General features: G+C 40.6%; 1 long non-coding RNA gene and 2 other non-coding genes across 3 annotated transcripts; all 3 read left to right on the forward strand.

Moving 5' to 3' along the window:
- The first annotated feature begins 11,653 nt into the window (after nt 1-11,653).
- On the forward strand, nt 11,654-13,423 carry LOC118705320. Its single transcript, XR_006740027.1, has 6 exons — nt 11,654-11,746; nt 12,277-12,323; nt 12,428-12,505; nt 12,591-12,655; nt 12,870-12,935; nt 13,149-13,423. It is a non-coding gene; the product is annotated as an uncharacterized LOC118705320 (long non-coding RNA).
- Nucleotides 12,713-12,782, forward strand: LOC118706222. Its single transcript, XR_004983946.1, has one exon. It is a non-coding gene; the product is annotated as a small nucleolar RNA SNORD50 (small nucleolar RNA).
- Nucleotides 12,982-13,054, forward strand: LOC118706221. The gene has a single exon (XR_004983945.1). It is a non-coding gene; the product is annotated as a small nucleolar RNA SNORD50 (small nucleolar RNA).
- Nucleotides 13,424-14,733: the final 1,310 nt, after the last annotated feature.

Below are 14,733 nucleotides of genomic sequence, written 5' to 3' on the forward strand. Positions count from 1 at the left end.
CAGACTCATGTATCAAACTGCCTTCTTGCCATTTCCACATATATAATCCTCCCCCCCCGCCCCGTAATTTAGCTCTTTACTGTTTCAAGAATTAACACTTTATCATTCCATGAAGTATTAACACTTTATTATTTCATGGAGTATTCAATTCACAGTTGTGTGTCCTGCAATCAAATTCAAGTTTACTGACCTGTTCAGTTTGGACACTAGAAAAAAGAACATTTTACACTGGGGAAAGATTCCTCAATTCTTATATATTTTTATTTTTATTGTTTTAATTGAGATATAATTGGAACATTTATATTTATAAATATAATTGGAACATTGTATTATACACCTGAAACATAATACTAGTTTCAGGTGTACAATATAATGACTTGATATTCATATATATTATGAAATGATCATCACAATAACTCTAGTTAACATCCCATCACCACACATAGTTACAAAATTGTATTGTGCTTGTGATGAGAACATTTAAGACTTACTCTCTGAGCAACTTTCGAATATTACTAACTATAGTCACCATGACTTATTTATTTTTTAACTGGAAGTCTCTACCTTTGATCCACTTCACCCATTTTCCCCAACCCCCACCATCTCTGGCAATTAACAATCTATACTCTGCATCTATGAGCTTGTTTATTCCTTTTTGTTTTTTAAAAATATATTTTATTGATTTTTGTACAGAGAGGAAAGGAAAGAGATAGAGAGTTAGAAACATCAATGAGAGAGAGTCATCGATCAGCTGCCTCTTGCACACCCCATACTGGGGATATGCCCACAACCAAGGTACATGCCCTTGACCGGAATCGAACCTGGGGCCCTTCAGTCCCCAAGCCAACGCTCTATCCATTGAGCCAAACCGGTCCCAGCTCCTTTTTGTTTTTTAGATTACATATACAAGGTGTCTTCCCCCAAAAAAATGGTTACACACTTTGAATAATTATAAAGGCAGTATTTATTAAAATTCATTTCATTTTTAAAATGTAATAGAATCTACAGATAAAGTGTGTATATATTTTGGGGGACACCCTATATAACCGAGATCATATGGCATTTGTCTTTCTCTGTCTGGATTCTTTCACTTAGCATATTGCCCCCATGTTGTTGCAAATGGGAATATTTTCTTTTTATGACTGAATAATATTCCATCATATATACTATTTATATATATATATATATATATATATATATATATATATATATATATCACATCTGCTTTATCCATTCAGCTTCCAATGGACTCTTAAGTTGTTGTTTCCATATCTTGGCTATTGTACATAATGCAGCAATGAGCATGGGTGCATATATAATTTCAAGTTAGTTTTCATTTTCAGATAAATACTCAGAAGTGGAATTTCTTGATCATGTAGTCCTATCTTTATTTTATTTTATTTTTTTTAGGAATGTCCATACTGTTTTTCATAGTAACTGCACCAATTTACATTCCCACCAACAGTGCACAAGGGTTTCCTTTTCTCCACATCCTTACTAGCATTCACTATCTCTTGTCATTTTTAGTGTAGCCATTCTAATATATCTGGTTTTGATTTTCATTTCCCTGATGATTAGTTATGTGGAGCACTTTTTCATGTACCTGTTGGCCATCTAAATATCTTCTTTGGAAAAATGAATATTCAGATCCTCTGCACATTTTTTAATTGAATTGTTTATATTTTTGCTATTTTTGTTGTATAAGGGTTTTTTTTATATATTTTGTATATTAATCCCTTGTCAGATAATTCTTATTTTTAAAGGCTGATTTTTTCCCTGCTTTTAAATAAGTTAATTATGCTTGTGGCAGGATAGTAAGAAGCTAGGAAAATCTCTGGGCAAGTGGAATGAGGAAACTAAGACAAGAAAATTAAGCAAGGCCAACCAGTTGTGCAGCTTGCAGACAGCTTGTAAAGCACTAGACCTTACCTTCCCCAAGCAAGGACACTTGAAACCAAATAGTTTATAGCTCTCCTCCCTAACTAGAGAATACATAGCTTAAATTACCTTGGCACAATGAACACCATTTGTGCCAGCTAAACCCAAGGACAGATGAAGTCTGGGGGACAAATAAGAAAACCCCAAAAGCATTTGGATGCTATCACTAAATGGAGAATCTGAGGCAGGAGAGATTGCTGCTAGGCCAGGAAGGAAAAGGGGAGTTTATCTCCCCACAGAACAAGACAACAGCAGTCTTGGGACATGCTGAGATAAAATCACCAGATGTTTTCATAAACTCTGGGGAAAGTCATAACAATGTAAAAGGGGGAACTTTGAAATCTAATCTATCCAGCAGGAGAACCCTGAAACCTGAAAAGAGGGGAAAGTGTAAAACCCTTGAACCCCACTAGGCAGAGACTAAGACTAGCTCAGTTGCTCTCTTATGCCTTATGCCAAGTGCATTCTTTTTTTCTTTTTCTTTTTTTTAATCCTCAACCGAGGATATTTTTTCCATTGATTTTCAGACAGAGTGAAAGGGAAGGAAGCGGAGGAGAAAAAGAGAAAAATCTATGTGAGAGAGATACATCAATTGGTTGCCTCCTGCACACATCCCAACTGGGCCAGGAATGGACCCACAATCAAGGTATGTGCCTTTGACCAGGAATCGAACCCATGACCCTTCAGTTCATAGGTCACTGCTCTAACTATTGAGCATCCAGCTAGGGCACCTAGTGTATTCTTAATAAATTTGCTTGCTATACTTCCTTAATAAATTCACTTGCTTTGCTTCAACACTGCTTTCTGTCACTCATTTCAATTATCTCTTGTGAGTGTAATAAGCTGAGGAGAGCCAGCCTCCTTTGACTTGGGTGACTCTCTGGTAACATGCTTATAATACTCAACATGGCATATGTATTTTTCCCATGATTTAACCAAAAGCTGTAAGTTAGCCAGGACCGGTTTGGCTCAATGGATAGAGCATCGGCTTGGGGACTGAAGGGTCCTGGGTTTGATTCCGATCAAGGGCATGTACCTTGGTTGCGGGCATATCCCCAGTAGGAGGTGTGCAAGAGGCAGCTGATCGATGACTCTCTCTCATCGATGTTTCTAACTATCTCTCTCCCTTCCTCTCTGTATAAAATCAATAAAAAATAAAATAAATAAAAAAACAAAAGCTGTAAGTTAAACTTTTTTTCATGCATTCATTATCTAACCAGACCTTTACATATATTGACTATGTTTTCAAAAGTTATCTACTGCAGGATATCTGCACACACTATGGTACTAATTCTAGGCCAATGGCTGCTGGCCTTTATTTATTTTCTCCCAATACTCATCTGTGCACATGACATCATGTGACTTCTTACTCTTCTCTTAGATTTCAGTTCTACATTTCTGATATTCCACTAGACAAATAGAACTGCAGGTTCCACTCCAAATTTAACACAACCAAACTGATTTTTTCCCCCCGGTGCTCCCAAATCAGTAACTCCTGACTTACCCCTTCCTGCCATTGAGCTGCAATTTTCTTGGCTGACAGGTTCTACTCTACCTCCTCTTTTTCCCTACAGTTCATCATCATCTACTACTACTAGAGGCCCGATGCACGAAATTCATGCAAGGGACTCAGCCTTCACAGCCCTGGCTTCGTCCAGAAGGATTTCTGGAAGGTTTTTCAGCTGTCTGATCTAATTAGAATATTACGCTTTTATTATTATAGATTTTTCCTTCAACACAGCAGTGTCACCTCCTAATGACATGATTATGAGTTTGGGGTCAAAAGACTTGCAAATGTTAGTTAACTGAGACCTCTGTGCCTCACTTTTCTCATCCATAATATAAGGTTTGAAATACATACCAGGATTGTTTTTGAATGATCCAATGCACACAAGAACCTAACAGCACATAAGTTCTCATTATATGTTGTTCTCTTTCCTGCCTTCCATTTCCATGGCCAAAATTATAATGGTGTCCCCTCACAAAGTCATCTAAGTGACTGTACTCATTTCTAAACTCTGCTCTTAATCTTTCACTCCCCAAGCACTTCCTAAAACACTATTTGGTTCACAGTATGATCTTACCCAAAATTATTTAATGACTGTCTAATTTTTAAAGAAAAAGTATCTAAAGTTAGATGAATAGTTCTTGCTAAACTATAAACTCTTTCAGAATTTATACAATGCAAAATGAAATTAAGGACTTTTTGTATTCATATTATCTCACTGAAGCACACCATGTACCAAGGGCTCAGTAAACATTTCTTTCAAAAAAATGACTAAAATGATTTCCTTATCTGAATGTTTGTTACAGAATAGGAAAGTTTATTTTCAGTATGCTAAATTCCTATGGTCACTTTTAATTTTAGTTCTGACCTACCCTGTTTCCCCAAAAATAAGACAGTGTCTTATATTAATTTTTGCTCCCAAAGATGCGGTAGGTCTTATTTTCAGGGGATGTCTTATTTTTCTATGAAGAAGTATACGGTACACATTTATTGTTAAATGAAAATAAAGGAAATTTATTACCTGTATACGGTACGGTAGTACGGTAGTTATCAACACAAACCAGACAAACTGTGAATCCTACAGTATCAAGAATTTACTCATTTATTCAATGACAATCATGTCATCATCTTCTGGACCATCATCATAACAATCCAATTCCTGAATTTCCTGGTGAATTTCTTGTGACTCCGTTTTTTTCAAAATCAGTGGACCAAATCTCTCATGTTTAGCCTAGGGAGGCCTTATTTTCAGGGGGATGCCTTATATTTCACTCAGAAGAAAACCTGTAGAAGGTCTTATTTTTGGAGGATGTCTTATTTTCTGGGAAACACGGTATATATAATCTTTCTTAAATAACTTCAAATATCGAATATTTCATAGCAATCTGCTTAACTGTCTTATATGAGGGAGCAATGACTGATGGCTTCATCCCCCAGTATGTTTTTCTGTTCCTTGAAGAGATAAACATCTTGAATGAGTTGTGTACTGGCTTCAATCATCACCCATGTTCACTTGAGGGCAGTGTTGTTAATAATCAGGCTCCACATTAATCTCATTTTGCATTGTATTTGTAGGAGTTAGTAGTTAAAAGCAAAATGGAGCCCTGGCTGGTTTGGCTCAGTGGATAGAGCGTCAGCCTCCAGACTGGGGGGTCCCAGGTTCGATTCCAGTCAAGGGCATGTACCTTGGTTGTGGGAGCATCCCCAGTAGGAGTTGTGCAGAAGGCAGCTGATCAATATTTCTCTCTCATCGATGTTTCTAACTCTCTAACCCTCTCCTTTCCTCTCTGTAAAAAATCAATAAAATATATTTTTTTAAAAAGACTAAAATATATATTTGATGTACAATACTCTACTTATCCTAACACAGTGGTTCTCAAACTTCTATATGCATATAAATCACCCTAGACCCATACTGCCCAATATAGCAGCCACTATCTATGTGGCAATGGAGTACTTGATAGTTAAAATAAGATGTTTTGTGAGTATAAAATATATAACAGATTTTAAGGACTAAGTAAAATATCTCAACAACATATTGGTCATGTTGAAATGAAAACATTTTTGTTATATTGGTTTAAATAAAATGTATTAGAATGTCATCTGATTTTTTTAATTTTAAAAAAATGTGGCTACTGCCGAAACCGGTTTAGCTCAGTGATAGAGCGTCAGTCTGCAGACTGAAAGGTCCCAGGTTCGATTCCGGTCAAGGGCATGTACATCGGTTGCGGACACATCCCTGGTAGGGGGTGTGCAAGAGGCAGCTGGTCAATGTCTCTCTCTCATTGACGTTCCTAGCTCTCGATCTCTTTCCTTTCCTCTCTGTAAAAAATCAATAAAATATATATATTTTTTAAATGTGGCTACTGGCATATTTTAAATTACATATGCAGGAGAATCCAAGATGGCATCTAGCCGCAGCCGCACAAAACAATTTCAATAAAATACAACTAAAATATAAAATGGACATTACCCAGAACTACAGGAAAGTCGACTGACTGGAAATTCTACAATGAGAAGCAAGGAGAAAGCCAGAAGGAAGCGCGGAGGAGCTGTAAAAGCCTAAGATACGGAGACAGGCGGCGCGTGCGGAGAGGACGGAGCCGGAGAGGAGGGAGGCTGAATGCCTGGCTGGCGTTCCCTAGCAGGAAGGAGATAAAAGCTCCGACTGTGCTGGGCCCCAGTTCCGACTGCTCTGAACCCCAGTTCTAGGCCAGACCCCGGGGACCCAGGCTCACACAGAGGGAGCTGAGCTGTAAGGCGGAACCCCGGGGGAGCGGGAAGAGGAGGTCCTGGAGGTGCGCACACTGCCCGCAGAGAAGGGACAGTCGGCTGTGCCGTGGGATTGCCCTGGCGGGAAGGAGACAGGGGCTCCAGACTGCTCTGAACGCCACCTCCAACTCCACTTCCAACTGAACTGAACCCCAATACCGGGCTCATTGGGGGAGAGCATAGACTGTTTGGCAGCAAGCAAAAATCGAGGGCACCTTTTTCTCAGAGGCCCTTGCAACGAGTACTGAAGGACCCTGAGACTCAGGAGCCGCATAGGGCAGGGCTGACCGAAGCCAAAGCTGTAGGCTCCACCCTGAAACCCCGCCCCATCAGGGAAGCTGCGAAAATGCTGAGACGAAATAGATCACAGATGAAAGAAATGGAGGACAAAAAGAAACTGGATATAGAATTCAAATCTACGCTTATAAGGTTTTTCAAGAATTTCCTAGAAAAGATCGATAAAACCTATGAGGATATGAAAAGGGATCAACTAGAATTAATAAGGAATCAACAAGAAATGATAAGGGATCAACAAGAAATAAAGAATACATTGTCTGTAATAAAAAATTTTATACAGAGTCCTAAAAACAGAAGGGAAGATCGCAAGAATCAAGTCAAAGATTTGGAACATAAAGAGCCAGAAGACACTCCTCCGAAGAAGCTAGAAGGCAAGAGAATCCAGAAAATTGAAGATAATGTAAGAAACCTCTGGGACAACTTCAAGCGAACCAACATCAGAATTATGGGGGTCCCAGAAGATGAGAGAGAGCAAGATATCGAAAACATACTGAAAGAAATAGTGACAGAAAACTTCCCCCACCTGGCGAAAGAATTAGACTTACAAGTCCAGGAAGCGCACAGAACTCCAAACAAAAGGAATCCAAAGAGGACCACACCAAGACAAATCATAATTAAAATTCCAAGAGCAAAAGACAAAAAGAGAATATTAAAAGCAGCAAGAGCAAAGAAGGTAGTTACCTATAAAGGAGCACCTATACGATTGTCAGCTGATTTCTCAACAGAAACCATGGAGGCCAGACGAGAATGGCAAGAAATAATTCAAGGTGATGAATAGTAAGAACCTACAGCCAAAGATAATCTATCCAGCAAAGCTATCACTCAGAATCGAAGGTCAGATAAAGAGCTTCACTAATAAAAAAAAGCTGAAGGAGTTCATCACCACCAAACCAGAATTATATGAATTGCTGAAGGGGGTTTTTTATAAAGATAAAAATTATGAACAACAAATACGTAACTATCAACAAATGAATCTAAAAACCAAGGAAATTTTTTTTAAAAATCTGATGAACAATATTAACTGTTGAATATAATAGAATCAGAGGTATGGAAGGGGAGTGAACTGACGATTCTTGGGGAAAAGGGAAGTGGGGGATGTGGGAAGAGACTGAACATAAACTGTGCACCTATGGAGGAGGACAATGGGGGGTGGGGAAAGGACAGAGGGTGGGGTGGGAACCTGGTGGAGGAGAGCAATGGAGGGGAGGGGGAGGAACATTTGTAATAATATGAACAATAAAAATTTATTTAAAAAATAAAATAAAATGGACTGTAAAAAAAATTACATATGCAACTCACATTTATGATTCATGTTATGTTCCTATTGAACAATATTGCCGAGATGCTTGTTTAAAATGTTTCCCAGTCTCACTTTTAGAGATTCTGCTTTAAGAGTTCCAGATTCGGGCCCAGAAATCAGTTACTTTTTAGCTCTTCAAGTAATTCAATTGCTAAGTCACTATAAGAAGTCATTGTTTTATATTGCTTTGACCAGATGATTTTGATAGTGTTCAGGACAGTAGAGATTCAAAGATAACAAGGAGAGCAATCATTCTCAATTTTGATTATGTAATAATCGCCATCCTATAATAGTCATGTGTTTCAATTAATGAAACACACTTCCAAATATAATCACAATACAATAATTTGGTGGAAGTGGAAAGAAGGTGGGAGCAATTAAGCAATATCTATCACAAATTTTTAAAAAATATGTTTTTATTGATTTCAGAGAGAGGAATGGAGAGGAAGAGATAGAAACACTAATGATAAGAATTATCAATAGGCTGCCTCCTGCACGCCCCCTACTGGAGATCAATCCCACAACTCAGGCATGTGCCCTGACAGGGAACCAAACAATGACCTCCTGGTTCATGGGTCAACACCCAACCACTGAGCCACACTGGCCAGGCTATCACAAATAAAAGTGTACATACATAATCTTTGATTCACTTCTAGAAATTGATCTTGCAGGTCTTCTCATAAACTCACAATGACATATCTATAATTCAGTTCAGCGCTATTGATACTGCTGTAATTAGCTAGTTATTAATAATTGAAAAGGAAAAAAGGAGGAAGCCAGACATTTGGGCAGCTTCACCAGAAAGCTGCAATTTCACACTCACCAGGGAACCCCTGGCCCATTCCCTGGAAAACACTGGGGGAAGCGGTCCAACAAAGGGGAGATAGATGCTTGTATTGTGAAGTTGGAATGACATAGGAAAGATGTCAATCAAACCTGGAAATAGAGATTATTGGCCAGAGTAGGCAAGGCCACTGCAAGTCCATGAAAATTTGGGGATACATAATCCGCCAAAGGAATTCTCTCTCTTGGTTCCCTGGTTCCTTTGGCTTTATTCCTGCTTCCTTCCATTTGCCTGTGTTCCCTCCATGGCCATGTGACCATGCAGACGCCACACACAATAGACTAATGGACTGCAACTGGGAACACAAAATAAGCTACCCTGATGCTTGGCTGGACACTGACTGATTCTAGCTCGCTGAAGCCACAGCTACTCTATTTCCTTGGGGAGATGAAGGAAAATGTGACTTTGGAAACTCAGGGGTTTGATTCCACAGAAATAACGCTTTCCACTATACCTTATCATCCCTTCCCCCTTCCGAGTCTCAGAAAATTCTTTTTCTGGAGCTATTTCAAGAAATCCACCCCCACCAGCAACTGGTGTGGACAAGAACCTCTCTCCACCAATAATATTATAATGAAAAATTGGGAAATAGTTAAATAAATTATGAGGCATCCAATTAAATGCTATGCAGGCTATAAACAGGAATATTGATCTATATTCACTGATATGGAAAGATGTCTGTGATTTTTATGAAGGAACAAAGCAAGTTGCATTAATGTATATAGATCCTACTTATGTGAAAAAATATGAACATATACACTGAGTAGCCAGATTGTTATGATCTCTAAATGCATAATAATCTGGCCACTCAGTGTATATCCTATATAATAAAAGGCTAATATGCAAATTGTCCCCTCCACCAGGAGTTTGACCAGCAGGCAGGTCAGGCAACCGCCCATGTCCCCTCCCACTGACCAGGCTGGCCAGACTCCACCCATGCATGAATTCATGCACTGGGCCTCATATATATGACTAGAGTAGGCAAGGCCACTGCAAGTCTATGAAAATTTGTATGTATACATGCACATGAGCATGCGCACACGCGCGTGTGTGCACACACACACACACACACACTCTCTGAGTGGCCATATTATTATGGGTTCTGAAATCGTAATAATCTGGTCACTCAGTTTATTTGTACAGACAGTTCCTAACTGATAACTTGACTTACAATCTTGGTACCAAAAATGGTACAAAAGTGATAATAATCTAGTAGAAACTGTATTTTAAATTTTGAGGTTTGATCGTTTTCCTGGCCAGCAATATGTTAGGATACTGTCTCCTGATGCTGGCCAACAGCAGCAAGCTACATCTCTCAGTCAGGTAAGCTATCACAGGATAACCAACCAAAACTCCATGTTATATTCATTGTATTAGATGATTTTGCCTAACTGTAGGCTAATGTAAGTGTTCTGAGAACATTAAAGGTAGTCTAGACTAAGCTAAGATGTTCAGCAGGTGAAGTGTATTAAATGCATTTTCTTTGAAAGAGATTTTCAAATTACTAAGGGGTTTACTGGGATGTAACTCCATCATAAGCCAAAAAAGCATCTGTACATGCACAGAAAGCTTCAAAAATTGTTAATAGTGGTTACTGTTAATATGAAAAGACTCCCAATGGTATGGAACGGAACTTTTACTTTTTATATACATCTGTATTTTTTTTTGAGCAATGTGCAAATTTACATTGTACACTACAAAACAGTATCTAAAGTCCTACATAATGCTAAGCCAAGTAAATTCCTCATCACTTTGGTTCCTGTTATAGAAATCTGCTTTTCACTATTACCTTTCACTCTGTAATTTGATCTTTAATTTTCTGAAAGCCATCACATTCATTCATTCAACCTTTTCCCCAGGCACTATTCTGGGCAGAAAAATAAAGAACGATGCACAAAACCATGTGTTCCTTAGACAAAATCCAACACAGCAGAACTAGTAAGTGCTATGAAGACTTGCATTTTCAAACGCTGCCCTGTTTAAATGTCCTGTGTGCTTGTGTGCACATACCCATATATTTGTTCGCACATAATAATGAATACACCGCTGCTGCAGGACTTTGTGAGTGTCGTTTGGATAAAGCATTCTGCTATCGTCCTCAAATTAATCTTTCTCCTGCATTCATTACAACTTAATACAAAGGAATTAAAAACAGCCAAGCTTTTTCAGTTGTGTAAACTTAGGCAAATTTACTTGTCTGCTGTAGGCCTCCGTTTTCTCCTCTGCGGAAAGGAATATTTACCGCATGGATGTACTGTCTCAGGGAGCATTCTAGGCTGAAAATAGAGTAACTGCAGCGCCTGCCCCTAGGACGCCTGGGGGTGGAGGGAGCGCCATAGGGCCTCGCCCTGGGCCGCGTGTCCCGCTGCCCGCCGCCTCTCCCCGCAGGCGGGGTGTCCTCCTCGGGGACCGGAGCAGAAACGCGGCGCTTTCACATACTTTCTTCTCCCGAGCATTTCTATTGTACCCGCCCATTTCTCTTTCCCGGCGAGCGGCGGCCGCCGGGCGTCCACCCGCTCCAGGCGCCAGCCAGCCCGGCTTCTCGAGCGGATCGCAGGCTGGGGCCGCCCCACACTGCAAAACCCACGCTCATCCGAGCTTCCCAGTCCCGTCCCGGGCCGGCAGCTAGGCTCGCAGCAGGCAGGAGCCTGGCCTCCGACCACGCCTGTCGGTTTGAATTCTGGCGCCACCCCCGCGCCACGTAGAGCCAGGCTCGGTCGGGACCCCGAGCAGCGCGCCGGCGGCGGGCACGCGCAGAAGGCTGAGCGGGCGCGCGGCGGGCGGCGGGCTGGGGGCGGGCGGCGCGCGCACCGCGCCCGGAACGAGTCTCCCGAAGAAAAGAGCCGCCGCGCGCATCCTCCCGCAGGAGAGGTCCCGCCCCCGCCTCCGCTCGCGTCCAATGGTTGTGCGAGGGCGGGGCCGCTCGCATTCTCCCGCAGGAAAGGCCGCGCCCCCTCCTTTGCTCGCGTCCAATGGCTGCGCGAGGGCGGGGCGGCCTCGGTCTGGCTCGGGAGAGGCTATATAGGGAACTGCTGGCAGGGCAGCTCCCTCTTTTGCGCCCGGGCTGGGTGCCGTTTCTGTGTTCTTGGTGAGTAGGGTGTCGGGGGCGAGGATTTGAGGGGACCCCGGAGGCCAGGGCTACAGTTGGGACCTAAAGAATTGTGAAAAAAGGCTTATTGGTTTGCGTGAGCTCAGTGTTTTATATTGAGAACCGGCAAGTGGGGAGGACGCAGCCGCGCTGCCACGTGTGCCGAGTGGTGGTGGCCACGGTTCGGCGTTCAGGCTGGAGGCAGCTGGCGCGCGGCCTGATTCCTGAGCCCAGGCAGCCAGCTGGCCGAGCCCCAGCAGCGGCAGGAAAACCACTTTCCCAGGATTTGGGGCTAGGAGTTCATTTTAACTTAAGGCAATTGTCTTATGTCGCCGGATGAAACGGTTATTTCAAAATGGACAGCCTCTGATTTTTTTTTTTTTGCCGGAGACGGTAGTCCTGTGGCCAGGTGGCGCTGTGTGCAAATCGGATCACTGAAGTGGGGGGTTGGGGGAGGTTATTTTGGTACTGAACACCTTGAACTCTATTCCGTTAGACTGCTTCGTTTTAAATAGATTATTTCCCTGCAGGAACAATGGCGCTCGGTGTAACGAAGCTGTTTCGTGAAGATGCTAAGGTAAGTGCAGTTGGGCGTTGAGTTTTTAAGCAGGAGAGATAAACCTGTTGATTGACAAGAATAAAGGATGGTGCATCGTTTGAGATTTACTTCCTTCTTACTAGATGCAAGGGAAAATCCCAAAGCTTATGGGAGGATATTCGCTGGAAAATGACCTGGCTAAAACCTGACAAAGTTGCCAAGTATGTATGTGTTGGACTAATATTTTTGATTCAGCGTATGTTCAGTCTATATGTAGTATAAATGAATTTTTTTGTTTTTGAACAGCATCCTGGGAGTTGATGAGTACTGATGAAGCTGTGGGTGTCACTGGCTGTCAGATTCGTTTTGAAGTAAGTGGTGTGGCTTACAAGAACGTGCTTGCCTTGTAATGTTTTGGTTTATGGTCTAATCAATGATGAAACCTATCCCGAAGCTGATTGCCTGAAGAAAAGCATATACGGATTCGGCTTCTGAAATAAGACCACGATAAAACATGAATTTTTGTTACCTGCAAGGGGGAAACTACCTCACAATAGTTTTGTGTTTTGTTTTCTCTACCAACAGTGAGGGGTCGCTGTCTGCCTGTTGAAAGAGACCAGTTTGTGAGGACGTTAAGCTGTAACCATTTCTGTGAGTCACATATTTTGCTTAACAGTCAACATTGTGTCCTTGGTCTTGTCTGTGATGATCCTATCCCGAACCTGAATTTCTGTTGAAAAAAAACTAAATACGGATCTGGCTTCTGAGATAGACCACTAAAAGGACAATAGCATTTTTGGAAATAAATTTTAATAAGTTCTGATATTGGTAGGTTTGTAAATCTGAAGTGTTTTCTTTTCCTAGGACTAGTATTACAAGATTTACCTGCCTGTTGTATGGAAAACTCGTGACCAGGAAAAGCTCTTCATATTATGGACATGGAAAGAAAACATGCAGATCAAGATTATCTGGAGTAATTTTTAGTCGTGGCGCACAGTCCTGGATGCTCACAACCTGTTAACTAGTAGATTACTTCCTAGCTCTGTTTCTAAGAGTGATGTCAAACTTAAGTGTTTGTAATGGAATTCCCCCCCACACCAATTAAAGAATTTTGTAATCAAATAATTGGGTGAATGTCTTACCTTTGGTTAAGTATTTAAATGTAAAATGTGTAATTAAAGCTGAGTGAAAGTTTAATGGAGATGAAGAAACAGCCTTTAATGGGGTAGGAGGGGTATAATTATAATTTGAAAAGGTTTAAACAAAAATGGAGATTAATAATTAGACTAGAGGGCACAGTGGCAGAGGTCACAAGTAAGGTCACTGAAAATAATCTTGAGTTAGAACTAGTAGGACATTGTACAGAATGGATTTAGTGTAAACAGTAATGGCATCTGATCTATCTTGGGTGATTAGGTCCCCATTCATGATTATTTTCTCTAAATAGTTCACAAATCTATAAATACCATGGTCAAAATGCCAAACTCCCTAAAAAGTTTTCCCTTAGAAGAATTCTATTTTGAACCCATACAGTTAAAGAGAGGGTCTGGAAATGTTTCTTGAGCCCAAATTAAAATGGCTCGGTATTTAGATCAATTAACATTGTGAGTATCCTGACATCAAAAAGTACGAGGAAAATTTGACCTTAGATAAATCCTTAGAGGTAAAGTACACCTTCAGATAAGTATTCAATGAGATTGTCTAAAGTGCAACAATTGCATTTTTGACTATTGCATCCCTGATACAAGATTGATAATTAAATGTCATTGCTGTGACCTCAGTTGTATTTAGAAATCATTTAGTATATAAGATCCATTTCATGGTTTTATAGAGACTCTTAACTACTTGGTACTTGGTTATACAGTAAATTTTAAGTGAATAATACTAAAAGACTAATGGGGTCCTACATAAAACTTTCCGACAAGTGGCTAGCTACCCTTAGAGCTGGCAAACAAACTTCAAAGCAAGGCAAAGTTGTGAAAGACAAAATTATCCCTCTGACCTTTTCCTGCAATTCTGGTTTTGCTTCTTCCAACTTGAAATTTACATTTTCTTAGTTAATAAATTATAAGGTGCATTTACTTTATTGCATTGTATTAGATTTTTTAAAAATAAATTTTTATTCATATTACAAATGTTCCTCCCCCCCATACACACTTGCTCTCCACCACGTTCCCACCCCAGCCTCTGCCCTTTCTCCAACCCCCATTGTCCTCCATAGGTGCACAGTTTATGTTCAGTCTCTTCCCACATCCCCCACTCCCCTTTTCCCCAAGAATCGTCAGTTCTCTCCCCTTCCATACCTCTGATTCTATTCTATTCAACAGTTAATATTGTTCATCAGATTTTTTAATTCCCTTGGTTTTTAGATTCACTTGCTGGTAGTTACGTATTTGTTGTTCATAATTTTTATCTTTATTTACTTTCTCTTCTGAAAGAATCCCCTTCA

This window comes from Pipistrellus kuhlii, unplaced genomic scaffold (genome assembly GCF_014108245.1).
Source record: "Pipistrellus kuhlii isolate mPipKuh1 unplaced genomic scaffold, mPipKuh1.p scaffold_m20_p_5, whole genome shotgun sequence".
Lineage (NCBI taxonomy): Eukaryota > Metazoa > Chordata > Mammalia > Chiroptera > Vespertilionidae > Pipistrellus > Pipistrellus kuhlii.